We start from the raw sequence: 13,429 nt of genomic DNA on the forward strand, positions 1-13,429 counted from the left end.
AAGAAAGAAAGAAAGAAAGGAAGGAAGGAAGGAAGGAAGGAAGGAAGGAAGGAAGGAAGGAAGGAAGAAAGGAAGGAAGAAAGGAAGGAAGGAAAAAAGAAAGAAAGAAAGAAAGAAAGAAACATTAAAGAAGGTTTTTAAAGTCACTGTGTTTGAAAAACATTGACTTTCGGATTGTACCTCCGACACATACTGGCTCCTAGCAAGTGACTTCATTTCTTCATGCTCTCGGCAGCTCTAAGACTCTGATTTGCAGAGATATCAACTTGCATATATAGTGGGAATTTCATCATTTGAGTTATTTATACCAATAAATCCCATGTCCAGTCCCTATCCTCATTCCTTTTGATTGTTAGTTAGGGCCTTTCCTAGTTACCTCTGATTCCTTTTCTCCCACTCCTCACCTTCATGTACATGAGGGGAAGGAGTGGGATTGTTTTGAGTATTTTAAATGAATTTTCTGTTACATCCATAATACTCATTACTTATGGCAAGATTCTCTCATTTAGGCCTGCAGGGCACCTGTCTCTTTAAGGGATTTGTGGAATACTGGTTTCCTTGCTTTGTTCATCTGAAGTATCAAAAGTTATCATATAGACTTTATAATAATGAGACCTCTATGATACTCTCTTGCTTCTTCCTGGGAAAGAGAAGATAGGAAAAGAGGAGTAGATAGGAAGATACCCAGATAGGGACGGGCACCATAAAATTTGGTTGTAAATATCTTATACAAGGTAGGTCATCCAAATGATATTTCTTGCTTTTCATCTCCAATATCGAGAAGCTCAGAAACAACTCTTGAACCCTTTTGAGGACACATTCCTATCTTGCTTATGATTATGAGTCTTATGGAGTCTTGCTACAATTGCAGCATTGTTTCATGCCTTACAATGAGCTTGCCATAGCCCAAGGCCCTCACACAGACATTGAGTACAGTCTGGAGTGACACTCAGGCAGGATGGGAATGCCATTTGCTAGACACAGAGTTTGGAGGACACGTACACAAGTCAACTAGTAAAAATTTTCTTCCTTGTCATAGAAATATTTTATTCACTGGAGGGAAACTGGGTGTGCGTCAGTGAGAGGTTCTGGGCTGCCCCAGGGTCACTGCTCTTCTCTCCTTTCTGCTGTGTTCTTCTCAGGCTAATTGGTCTGAATATTCTTTAGCCCGTTACAGAAGAAATCAGACAAAAAGCATGAATGTGTTTCAAATAGTTCTGGACAAAAGCATTTTAAAAAGTGTTAAAATCAGTGAAAATTTTGGGTCTCTTCATTTACATAGTGTCTACCTCTGTTCAGTCTGTTGTCCTCTGGCAGAGACTACAAATTGTCTTCTAATTTCTTTTTCTAGTTTCTCCTCTTGATTATCCAAGCTGCATACAATTACAAGATCAATATTAATAAAACACAGATATGGCCAAGTCACTTGCCCTTACTCAAAATCTTCAATAGTTCCCTCTGACTTCTAGAATAAAATGTAAACTCAGCCTGGCATGTAAAGCCTTTCAGAATAGGGATCCTACCTGCCTGCTTTTCTGTGTGACTTTAGGCAAAGCACTTCTCTGACCTCATTTCTTCAACTATAAATGAATGAGATGGACCAGGTCTTCTCTAAAGACCCCTTCAGGTCTTGATCTGAAATCCTATAATTCATCATCCTAGCCAAAATGCCCTACTAGCTTTTCTTTGTATATGACATTTTCTCTCTCATTCTTATATTTTAGCATAAGTGGTCCCACATATTTGGAAGGCATTTTTCCTGACACATTGACCTCCCAGAGTTCCTATGAGGATTCTTCCTTCCTTCCTTCCTTTCTCCCTCTCTCCCTCCCTTCCTTCTTTCTTTCTTTTGTGGAAGAGATTAAATACAGTATAATATATTTTTGATCTGCATTAAGACTAGCACTTCTTTCTCTGAAGGTAGATGGTATTTTTCTTCATGAGTCTTTGGGATTGTCCTAGGTCACTATATTACTGAGAATAGCTAGGCTGTTCACAGTTGTTCATCAACCAGTTTTGCTATTACCTGGTACAATGTTTTCCTGGTTCTGCTCATTTCATTGTGCATCAATTCATTTAAATCTTTCCAGAGTTTTCAGAAATACTCTTGCTCGTCATTTTTATAACACAATAGTTTTCCATTACAATCATATACCATAACTTGTTCAGCCATTTCTCAATTGATAGACATGGGGAATTCTTTTGAAGCATGGCTCAGATATTACTTCTTACATGAGAACTTTCCCTGTCCCCTCTTGAAAGTGTTTTGTACTGCTTTGCAAATATAATTCACACTTACCTAAGTATGCATGTTATATTTTCCCAGTAGAATGCAAGCTTTTTAAAGACAGGAGCTATTTCAATTATTTTATTTTTGTCTTTTTTTTGAAGTGCCTAGCAAGGTGCTTTGGAAATGGCAGGTTGTTTGTTGAATTGGATTAGATTGGATTGGATATGATTGAATTGAATCTAATCCAGAGTTTATCTTATAAATCTAAAAGTGACAGAAGCCATTCTGAGGGTTTGTGAATGATCTTTATTTTATATTCCCTAGTGGTATATTGGATTCTAGGTGAGGTTAAAAATGGTGGAGGCAGAGAAGTTAGATATAGGGCAGAGATACTTTAGTTAGAGGTAGTTTGTATGCTAGCAAAGCAAAATGATGAATTGAGTCAATTATTTGTATAATTCAAGGAGAAAAAAATAAACCCTCACCCTCTGCTTGCCTCAAAAATCCTGTTAATGAGGCAAATGTGTTATTCTGATTGTTCTAAATACAAATTGTCTTTTATTTCTCTCTTGTGGATATTTGCCATATTCTTATTCCTCTCCCCTCCTCCTCCTACCCTGACATACTTTTATAGTTATCTAGGGGACAAGACATTGCTCCCAAGAAATAAAACGTTCCCCAGAAAATATTTGAAGGAAGGGAGAAGAGACATTAATGCTGGCACACAGTCTAGGGAAACAAGGCCTTACCTTTGAACCCCATCCTAAGTGTTGCTAATATCTCATTGTAAAAAAGCATAACTACCCACTCTCTTTGGTTTAGTTTAGTTCAAATTACACTCCAGTCCACCCACAGATGACTGTCAAACTCCACTCTGCATGTTATCACATGTGCTGTGCACCTCAGCAGAGATTTGCCTGTCTTTGCTCCCATTCAGGGTTATTTTTAAGTTGCTCTAAGCATTTACTCATCTAGATGTTATGACTCCCCTCAGCTGCTTTGCTCAGTGGAGGGCTGTCTACTGTTCCCTAGCTTCTTTCTGGTAAGTGTGGCTCTATTGTGAGGGCCAGCCCATCCCACTTCCAGGCCTGAGTTATTTTGGTCAGTCTTTTCCTCTGGGAGGTGCGTGTGGCACTGTGAATACCAGTAGAGAAGTTACATATTTTTACCACCAGGCACAGTACTTGTACTTTTAAAATGCTAGCTGTTCTTATTTTTGTGAACAGGACTATAATCTTTTTCTGAGGCAATAGAATTCATCAAATCATGAGATCCTACCATCATAAAATACTAGAACTTAAAATGAGAAGAAACTAGAGAGCTTATTAAATTCAAACCCTTCCTTCCCTCCTCCCATTTTACAGACAAGTAAAATGAGAAAAGAAGTTAAATGATTATCCAGAGTCACATGGTTACTCAATCAGGCAGGATTTGAACCTAGAATCATTTTGATTCCGAGTCCAATACCATGTCCACCATGCTGTGCTGCCTCATGGATTTAGTGCTGAAAGTGAGCTCAGAGGTCATCTTATCCAATTCCTTTATTCAAAAATAAAGAGGCCCAAGGAGGAAAAATAATTTGCTCATAAATATATGCATTTATAAACACAAAAGATCCTTAGAAAGTGTTCTATGTCAGACCCTGGGACTGCTGGACCTTAGTGGATTGTCTGGTATGCCTCCTTCTAGTAACAGATCTGAACTTACCCCTGCCCAACTATATAACTAGAAATCATTATTGATCTGTAGATCTCTGTATGTATATATACATGCACACATACCTATCTATCTTTAGATATAGCTAGCTAAGTATATGTATAAATATATTGATTTGTAGCTATATAGATATGTTTATATAGAAATGAATATATTAATCTATAGCTAGATATGTATAGATATAAATATATTGTTTTGTAGCTATATTTATGTAAATATACAAATTTATACCTACATAGATATGTATATGTATAGATATATTGATTTGTATCTATGTAGATGTATATATAAAAATAATCATTTGCAGCTATATAAATGTTTATATATATTCATTTGCAGGTATATGGATGTGTATATATAAATATATTAATATGTAGCTATATATGTGTATAAATATATTAATTTGCAGGTATATAGATGTGCATATATTAATTTGTAGCTATATAGATGTGTATATATATTAATTTGTAGCGACATAGATGTGTACATATAAATACATTAATTTGTAGCTATAGAGATGTGTGTATATATAGCTATAAAATGTCAATTTTAAAAATTTTTAAATATATGAATTTTAGCTATATAAATGTGTATATATAGATACAAATATATCAATTTATAGCTACATAGATATATATATGTAGAAATTATTGACTTGTAGCTATATGGTTATATATAGATATAAATATATTAATTTATAGTTGAATAGGTATATATGTCAAAATATATTTGTAGCTATATAGATGTATATATATATATATAAATTTACAGATACATAGATATGTATATGTAAACTATAAATATAGATAGATCATAATATGTATTATAGTATTAATAATAATAATAATAATAATAAATTGTTCACTTGTTTACTCTTCATGACTCCATGGACCACAGCACATCAAGCTCCTCTCTCTTCTCCTAGAAGTGTCTGCCATCCTACGGTGTTTTATATCACCACACACATATATGTATATGTCTATCTATATCTATATCTATATAAAACCTTATATGTGTATGTGGGTATGTATGTGTATGTGTATTTTTAGGGGCACATCCAGGATTGGAATCTAAATTCTCTCATCCCAAATCCAGAATGTTTTTTACTCTACTGTGCTGCCTCCTCAAAGTCAGGACTCAGTTCTTTGAGTGGTTTCTATTACTGAATCCTGTAAAAAAAGGGAATGAATGTAGTTCCCTGATTATGGGAACTTCTGCTCTTTGGCGTGCTGTTTTTTAGGTCTGTCTGGTCTCACCAGTTAGATTTCAAGTTCCTCAGTATTTGTGATCCTTCCTTCGCTTTCTTTTCTTCACTCACATCTCACTGGATGATTGGCATCTGGTGGCTCTTCAATCAACATTGCTGATCAGCCCTCTGGGAGGTTCAGTACAGTAAAAGAGGAGGTGGGGCAGACAGATGAATACCTGTGGCATCCAGGATGGTAATCTGGTAATCAGTCAAGGGCCTTTGGGCAAAAATCTTCACTTGGCTGTTACATTGACAGCTGTAAGGGGATGTGGCAGGTAGTTTTTGAGATTTTTATGAATTTCCTCTTGGAGGTTAATGATTGTTTATCCGGCTTCTACCTGAAGGGACTTGTTCTTCAACAAGATGGAAAGGAAAGCTTTCTTATAACTCGTCTGCCTTCTTTTGTGAACATAGTCGTAGGTTTCTCTGGGATTGCTTTATCAGGGCAAATTAATATTTGTAGATCATCATGGACTCATAAAACGTATTTGCTCTGAGAGGGTCAACATAAGCTTTAAAAATTGCATGCCCTTGTGTTTGGAAAGTTCCTCTTCCTGGCCCCTGAACCCATTCCCCTGGTTACTGAATATGCAGATGAGTCTTCAAGATTTCCTGGTAACACCTGGTATATAGCTTTTTACAAAATTAATGCTCTTATGCTATAGAAATTTTCTGGCATTTAAAATATTGAACATAAAGTCCTATCTTAGGTCCCAGTAAATGTTGGACTTGACTTGTTTGCTCATCTGTGGATATGGGTCTGTACTTATCCTTGAACCTCACAATAGCAATTCTGCACATAGTTGATTAAATCACTATTTAAAGCTTTTGCCATGTGTAAAGACACATCTGTTAGGTGCTGGGAGTTACTTAGGAGGTGTTAGAATAAGTGGTTCCTGCCTTTAGACTAGCTTAGAATAGGAAGGGGTAAACAAGTTCACTGGACTTTCTAATGTCTTTTTATTTATTGTCACACCAGAGTGATAGTAAGGAACAAGAAGACAGGGTTGTGTTAAAGCTAAAATAAAACTCTGATCCTTAATTTCCATAGAGTTTATTAATATTTACTTAAATAAGAGAACCACGGACATAGAGAGAGATTGAAGCCTATTCTCAAACTAGCCACGTGGGCTCTCCTCTCATGGCTCTCTCTCTCAGCCCATGTCCTTTCACTGTGATGTCCAAGGGAATAGAGAGAGCCCACTTCCTGGAACCCCTTCTTTTATATCTTCTCTTTTCCCCCTGGATCCTAACTTGATCTTTTCTGGGTGCTGGAGGACACTCACATGATGTATACCAGGATGCAGGTAGAACGCCAGTACTTGATCCTGTCACACAATTGGCCATGAGGAGCCACTATCTAGGGTATAGCTCACCAGGAGGTGTCTCAGTTCCTTTTCCTTGGTGACTGAGAATTGCCACAGAAAGACATAAACATCAATTTAATAGTGCATTATTATCTCTGCTATATTTCCCATTTCCTACAGTGATTATCTTTCACCTCCTTTTTTATCACTAACCATGCCTCTATAGCACCCCCCACCCCCAGCATATGGCATAGCTTTCTATTTCACTGAGAAGACTGAAGCTGTTGCATGTGAGCTTCCTTAGCAACCTGCCTCCACTCCTGAAAGCTTCTTGGCATTCTCACCCACTTTTTTGTCCTTTCAAGATACTGAAAAGGGATATTTAGGTGACTTAGTGTATAGACTTTCAGTCTTAGAGACAGGAAGACTCACCTTCCCGAATTCAAATCTAACCTCAGATACTTACTAGCAAAATGACCTTGGGCTAGTTACTTAATTCTGTTTGTCTCTGTTTCTTCATCTTTAAAATGAGCTAGAGAAGAAAATGTCAAAACATTTCAGTATATCTACACTCTCTATATGCAATAGACTTGTATTGTATAGACCTATACACTCCTCCAGAAATTTGGTATTATCCTAAGATGGAGGTATTTTGTAAGGGGAAAATACTCATGTTTGATAAAGTTATTCCCTCATACTCCAATCTGTACACTCCATATAATTTAACAGACCCATGAAAGCCTCAGTTTGATCTTCCATGTTTGGTTTTATTCATTACTGTTACTCGGCTCTGGGTCCCAATTTGGTCCTTGAACTTGACATGATCCAAGAACTTCTCCACTTGGTCAAGGAATATTTAACTAACCTGCTACTGCTCCTCAGTTACTTCCATCTCTAAGGCCAAAAGATGGAGCCCCTTGTGGGAGCTGTGCAAATAGGCAAGCTTCCTTTCTTCATGAGTACCAACACTTTAAAGGCCAGGAGACTAGCTTAGCTCAGATGATAACCTCATCAGTAACAAGGTATTCGCTGGGCAATAAGATGGGTATAGAATTTTTGGAACCATTTGAAGTTATGATCATACACTGTTCCTGCATATTCTCCTTCTTAGGCCTCAGGAAAATAATGTTCTCCTGGTGCTGCCACCTTTTCTAACCAATCTTTCTCTATCTTGTGGACTTCGTATCTCTTTTTCTGAACACTTAAAGTGAGTGTTTCCCAAGCTTCTGTTCTTGGCTCTTTCCTCTTTTTTTTCCATTCTGTATCCCTTGGCAATTTCATTCATGCCTGGGACTCCAGCTTCTATGTAGATAACTCCTAAATCTGTAGCTGCAGATCTGAATTCTCTTCTGAGTTCTTGATCTGTATCTTTAACTGCCTACATGACACCTCCACTTAACTAACTCTCTGGAACTTGAAATTGCAAACGTGTCTCAAATGGAGTTTTCTGTATTTAATCCTAAACTTGTTCTTTCACACACACACACACACACACACACACACACACACCATGTGTAGATGTATGAGTATATGCATATAGGCACACATATCTACATACATGTTTAGAAATACATATATGTATGTATGTGTGTATATACAATATCAATGGCTTGACCACTCACTCAATTTTCCACATTGAAATACTTGGTGTTGTCTTTGATTCTTGTTAAGCCCTTTTCATTCACTTGTTTATCCAATCAGTTAATCCAATCATTAAAAATTCATTGCATGCCTACTGTGTTCTAGATGCTGGAGATATAGAGGCAAAACTGAAACATTTATTGCCTTCAAGGAATATACATTCTATGGAGTGAGACATGAACATAAATATACCTATACTAAACATGTACAAAATAAATACTAGGTATTTGGACCAGATAACTAACAGCTGATTGGTTTTTTATTTATTTAGGGGGGCACAGGAACTAGCACTGGAGTTGGATGGAGGATCTGAAGTCTTAATGAAGAAGTTGTGTTTTGGGGTTCGGAAGGAAACAAGGAATTCTAAGAGGTAAAGATGGAGTCAGAGTTTATTCCAGGCATGGAAGACAATCAGTACAAAGGTCCAGATATGATAAAGTGTCATGTTTAAGCAACAGGAAGGAAGCCAGTTTGGTTCTAATAGAGTATGTGGGAAGAGGGATAATGCATAATTAAATTTGGAAAGGGATCTAAAATCCAGATTGTGAAGGGCTTTTAAAAAGTAAACAGAAGAAGTTATGTAAAATATTAGAGGCAATAGGGAGTCACTGGAGTTTGTTGAGTAGGGGAGTTCCATAGTCAAACCTGTACTTTAGGAGAATTAATTTGGAAACTGTGCAAGAGGACACATTGAAGAGGGGAGAGCATATGTCCAATCTTTTCTACTCCCACAGACACCATCCTAGTTTAGTTCTACATCTAAATCACTATCATCTGGACTATAACAATAGCCTCTTGAGAATATTTCTACTTTTCCCTTCCAATTCATCCTTCATAACTCTGCTAAAATAATCTGTCTTATTCAGAGATTTGGTCATGTCATTCTGCTAAAGAATCTGCAGTGATTCTCCTTTGCTTACCATGTAACATTTAAGCTTTTTTTGCCTGGCATTCCAGACTTTCTTCAGTCTAGTTCCAAGTTACTTTCCCATTCAACCTATATTAGTCTTTCCTACTACTTAGTACAATGCCTGGCATATAGTAGGTCCTTAATAAATGTTTGTTAAGCACTTTTTCATACATATTGCATTCTATTTAGTTTAGTTGCTTTAGACTTCTGTATATTCCCAGAAAAGACTTTGCAGTTTCAAAACTCTGTCAACTCATGTTGTTTATGTTTGCTGGTGATATACTTTCTCCTTTTTCCTGCTGGCCCTCTATCAAAGCCCAACTCATACACCATCTCCTCCTTGAAGACTTATTCCATGTAAAGGTAGTAAAAATCTTTCCTTTCACAACTCACATAGAATTATTAAAAAATTATAATATGTGTTCTTGTTTTGTATTACCTTTCCATACCTTACCTCCTCTATTTCCCTCTCCCCCTTTAGAGCATAGGTATGCTAGTGAATAGACAAGCCTAGAATGGAGAAAGAACAATCTTTATCTGGAGAGAGTTTTAGGATTTGAATCGAGTTATATAAACATAAATGAAAAGCATATGTTGGTTTGTTTGGAGGGTTCCTCTGGGATATGGCATCCAAAGGGCTGAGAAGACCGTAATGTGATGTAGTGACAAGGACATCAGATTTGGAACTAGAGGAGTGGATCTTAAATCTTGTCAGTGATAGCTCCCCAGGCCATGCCCCTGGAACCCACTACCCAATAGCCACAGTACCTGGTATTGCCTTGGCAGAGCTTCTGGGGTTACTGCACCATCCAGAATTACATTTAAATGAGGGAAATCACACTGGTTACTGAATAGACCTGGTGGCATTGGGCTGGGCCAAAAGAACTGCAGTTCTTGCCCTGGAAATACTGACCACCCCAGATCTAAATATCTTTGATTCCAATTCCTCACTGATAACCCCAATCCCAACCTCACTCTTCATTCCAACTTCTGCCTTCACGTTTTATCCCTGATATCCTCTCAGACCTTCAGTCTTCACTACTGACAGTAGTTCTAAACCTCAACTCTCTCCCCTGACCCTAGTTCCTAATTTTAAACTTCTTTCTTGTCCTTGTATAATTATGATCATCATTTACTCCTTCTTGGCCTCAAGTACCTCTGAAAAGAAGGTGTTAGACAAGAGTGGTTTTTAGACCCTTCCACTTCTAAATTACCTTATTCAAATTAATTCAACCATCTTTTTTGAATTAAAAAAATAACTTTTATTCATGTCATTTGTTTTTTGCCTTGCCTAAACTTCATAGGGAATCATCTCATTTAAGGAATACTTTTTTATGTTCAAAATAAAAGAAGAAAAAAGTTTTTTAAATCTGAAAAGACTACATTAAAAAAATGAAATATGACACCATATGCAATGTTCCACACTCATGGACATTGTATCTCTGCACAGCAGTAGGGACAGGTGTCTTCTTATCTCTCTTCACTGGGGCTATGGTTGTTTTTTTTTTTTTTTATAATTTTGCAACATTCATCTTCAGTTGTTTTGGGATTATTCTTCTTTCCAATTACATTTTAGTCAGTATGTAATTTTTTTATTCTTCCTCCTTGACTTTGCATTAGTTTAAGTCTCTCTTTGTTCTTGTCTGTTTTTCATTATATTTCAATATATGTATGTATCACAATTTGTTTAGGTGTTCCCTAATCAATAGTCATGTACTTTATAACCCATATGTTCAAAACATTTTAGAGAAAAGTCAAAAGATCCTTACTGAATGGAAATGCAAATTTTGATGTCAAAGATTCAGGCTGAGAGGTCAGTATTAGTTTAGTTTAGGGACCAAAATGTTTTTAAAAAAGTTTTATTGATGCCTTTTGTTTTTATACTACAGTCATTTCTTGATGCTCTTTCCCCTTCTCCTCCTCCCTCCATGAACAATCTTTTTTAGCAAAGCATGATTAAATAAAAATATCCAATATAGTTATCTTTTATAAAACAATGTATTAGAGTAGTTGATTATCAATTCTTTGCTGAGTTTTAAATCATTATCTGCTTTTGGAAACATTACTGTTTTTTTAATTACTCAGAATTTGGTATCCTTTTTGTAATCTTTTCATTTATATCATTCAAATTATTGTGTGTGTCGTTCTCTTTCTGCATATTTCATTTTCATCATTAATATCACCTCATGTTTCCCTTAATTCTTCATTTTCATCATTCCTCACTGCACAATAGTGATGTCATCTTCACATACCAATTTGTCAGGCAACAGACAATTATTGAGTACCTACTTAATGTGCCAAACACATATTTTTCAGATATTCCTCAATCTTTGGTCATTCCATATGTTTTTATTTCTTTACTAACACTTCTTTGTTATTTTTTAAAAACTGTGGTGGGGGGCAGCTGGGTAGCTAGGTGGATTGAGAGCCAGGCCTAGAGATGGGAGGTCCTAGAAGTCACTTGACCCCCTTTGCCTAGCTCTTACCATTCTTCTGCCTTGGAACCAATACACAAAATTGATTCCAAGATGGAAGGCAAGGGTTTTATTAAATAAAAAACCAAATAAACAAAAACTGCTATGAATATTTTAGTGTATCCTTTGTTTCTATCTTCAACCTTCTTTAGGAATATGTCCCCATAGTACAATCACTGGCTCAGAGAGCATGAAGAATCGCATCACTTTTCTTATGTAACTCCAAATTGATATTTAGAATGGTCAGAACCCTTCATAATTTGACCAACAAGGATATTGGCATCTCTGTCTTTCCATAGTCTGTCCAACATTGGTTGTTCCTGTTTTTTTTTGTCATTTCTCAACTTTTAGATTTATGTCAGAATGGTTTATTTGCATTTCTGTTAGCAGTAATTTGGAGCATGTTTTCATAGGATCATTAGGAGCTTGAAGCTTTAAAAAATTTTTTGTGTATCCCCTTTAGCCACTCATCTATTGCGGAATATTTTTTAGGTTTATATGTTTGTGTTAATTTCCTATGAATCTTAGGTATCAGACTTTCTTCGCTAATCTGATGTTTACTTTCTCTAATTTATATTACACTTATCTAATTCCCTTTCAGTAGTTAGATAACAAATAGTTTTGAATTTTCAAGGCCTTAAAAAGCCTCCTTACAAAATCCATTTATTTTTTCAAGTCTTCTTTACTTAGAACTTCTATGTGTTTCTTTTTCTTTGTCTTCCTTTTTTTTTTTTTGAGCTCCCTTTGTAGTTGAAGCATCTTTTCCCACTTTTACAAAGTTGCTACAAGTAATAGCTTTGGCAATTTTTACACCAAATTCACGAGTACCTAACCTATTACTTAGTTTTTTAGCCTTCTCATTATCCCCTTTAGCCACAGAATTGTCTATGCTGGCTTCAAAGTCTGACCTCTGAAGATCTCTGTTGCTATGAGAATTTCACGCTTATCATTTATTTGAAAATACTGAGTAAGCTCCTTCCACTGGGCTTCATTTGAAGATTGCTGACTGTCAGACTCTTTTATTCTTCGATTTACGTTTTCTGGGACATTTTCTTTTACTCCCCTTAGCTTGTAGAAATTGTTAAGGTTTTTGGTTCTCAATGCTTTTTTATGTAATTTTTGAAATTTATACTTCACCTATTTATGGGTACACTAGATCATTTTTATTTATCAGCATTTTCCTCTGTGCCATTTTTACATCCATCAGTATGGAAACCATAGAGGCCAGTTTCCTCAATTATATCATCTTGTTTGTCTTCCTTTGATTCAAGCTCTGGGATTTTCCGTGTGGTCACATCCTTAGAATTTAATTCAGTATCACTCATCTTTCACATCTTCTTTTACTTCATTTAGATTTCATTTTTGTAAACTAAGTTGAATATGAATGTTGAGGGTTGCCAACTTATAGTCATTTTAAAATCAGTAATGAGAAAAACTAACTGGCCTGTGTGAGCCTGTGGCCATTTTGAGATGTCATCAACAGTGATTAGACATTTATAACTGCTTTCTAACACTGGTACTGTTTCCACTTGAGACTGATTATGTCTACATTGCTTTTGGTCATGCAAAAGGTTTGTTATTTTTAAAAAAATGTATATAATTGAAAATTTCTTTAAAAGGTTTTGTGGTCCACTCTGCCTCCTGGGTTAAGAATTTCCCCCCAAACCATAGTTTTGAAAGCTATTTCCTTCCATTCTTATCTAAATTGTTTTTAGTAATATAAGTTTTTATGTTCAGTTTACATATCCATTTGGAGCTTATTTTGGTTCTTGGTATAAGATTTAAATTGTCTTTTATGACAGCTGCTTGCATCCCACCTCCTTACTATCTATGTAGCCTTCGGTAAATTACTTAAACTTCCCGAATTTCAATTTTTCTCTTCTACAAGATGAGGAGGCTTGA

General features: G+C 36.0%; 1 pseudogene; it reads right to left on the minus strand.

The window, feature by feature from the left end:
- Positions 1-12,209: 12,209 nt before the first annotated feature.
- LOC123241485 lies at positions 12,210-12,852 on the minus strand (annotated as a pseudogene).
- Between the last annotated feature and the right edge of the window lie 577 nt (positions 12,853-13,429).

This window comes from Gracilinanus agilis, chromosome 3, assembly GCF_016433145.1.
Source record: "Gracilinanus agilis isolate LMUSP501 chromosome 3, AgileGrace, whole genome shotgun sequence".
NCBI classification, from domain to species: Eukaryota; Metazoa; Chordata; class Mammalia; order Didelphimorphia; family Didelphidae; genus Gracilinanus; species Gracilinanus agilis.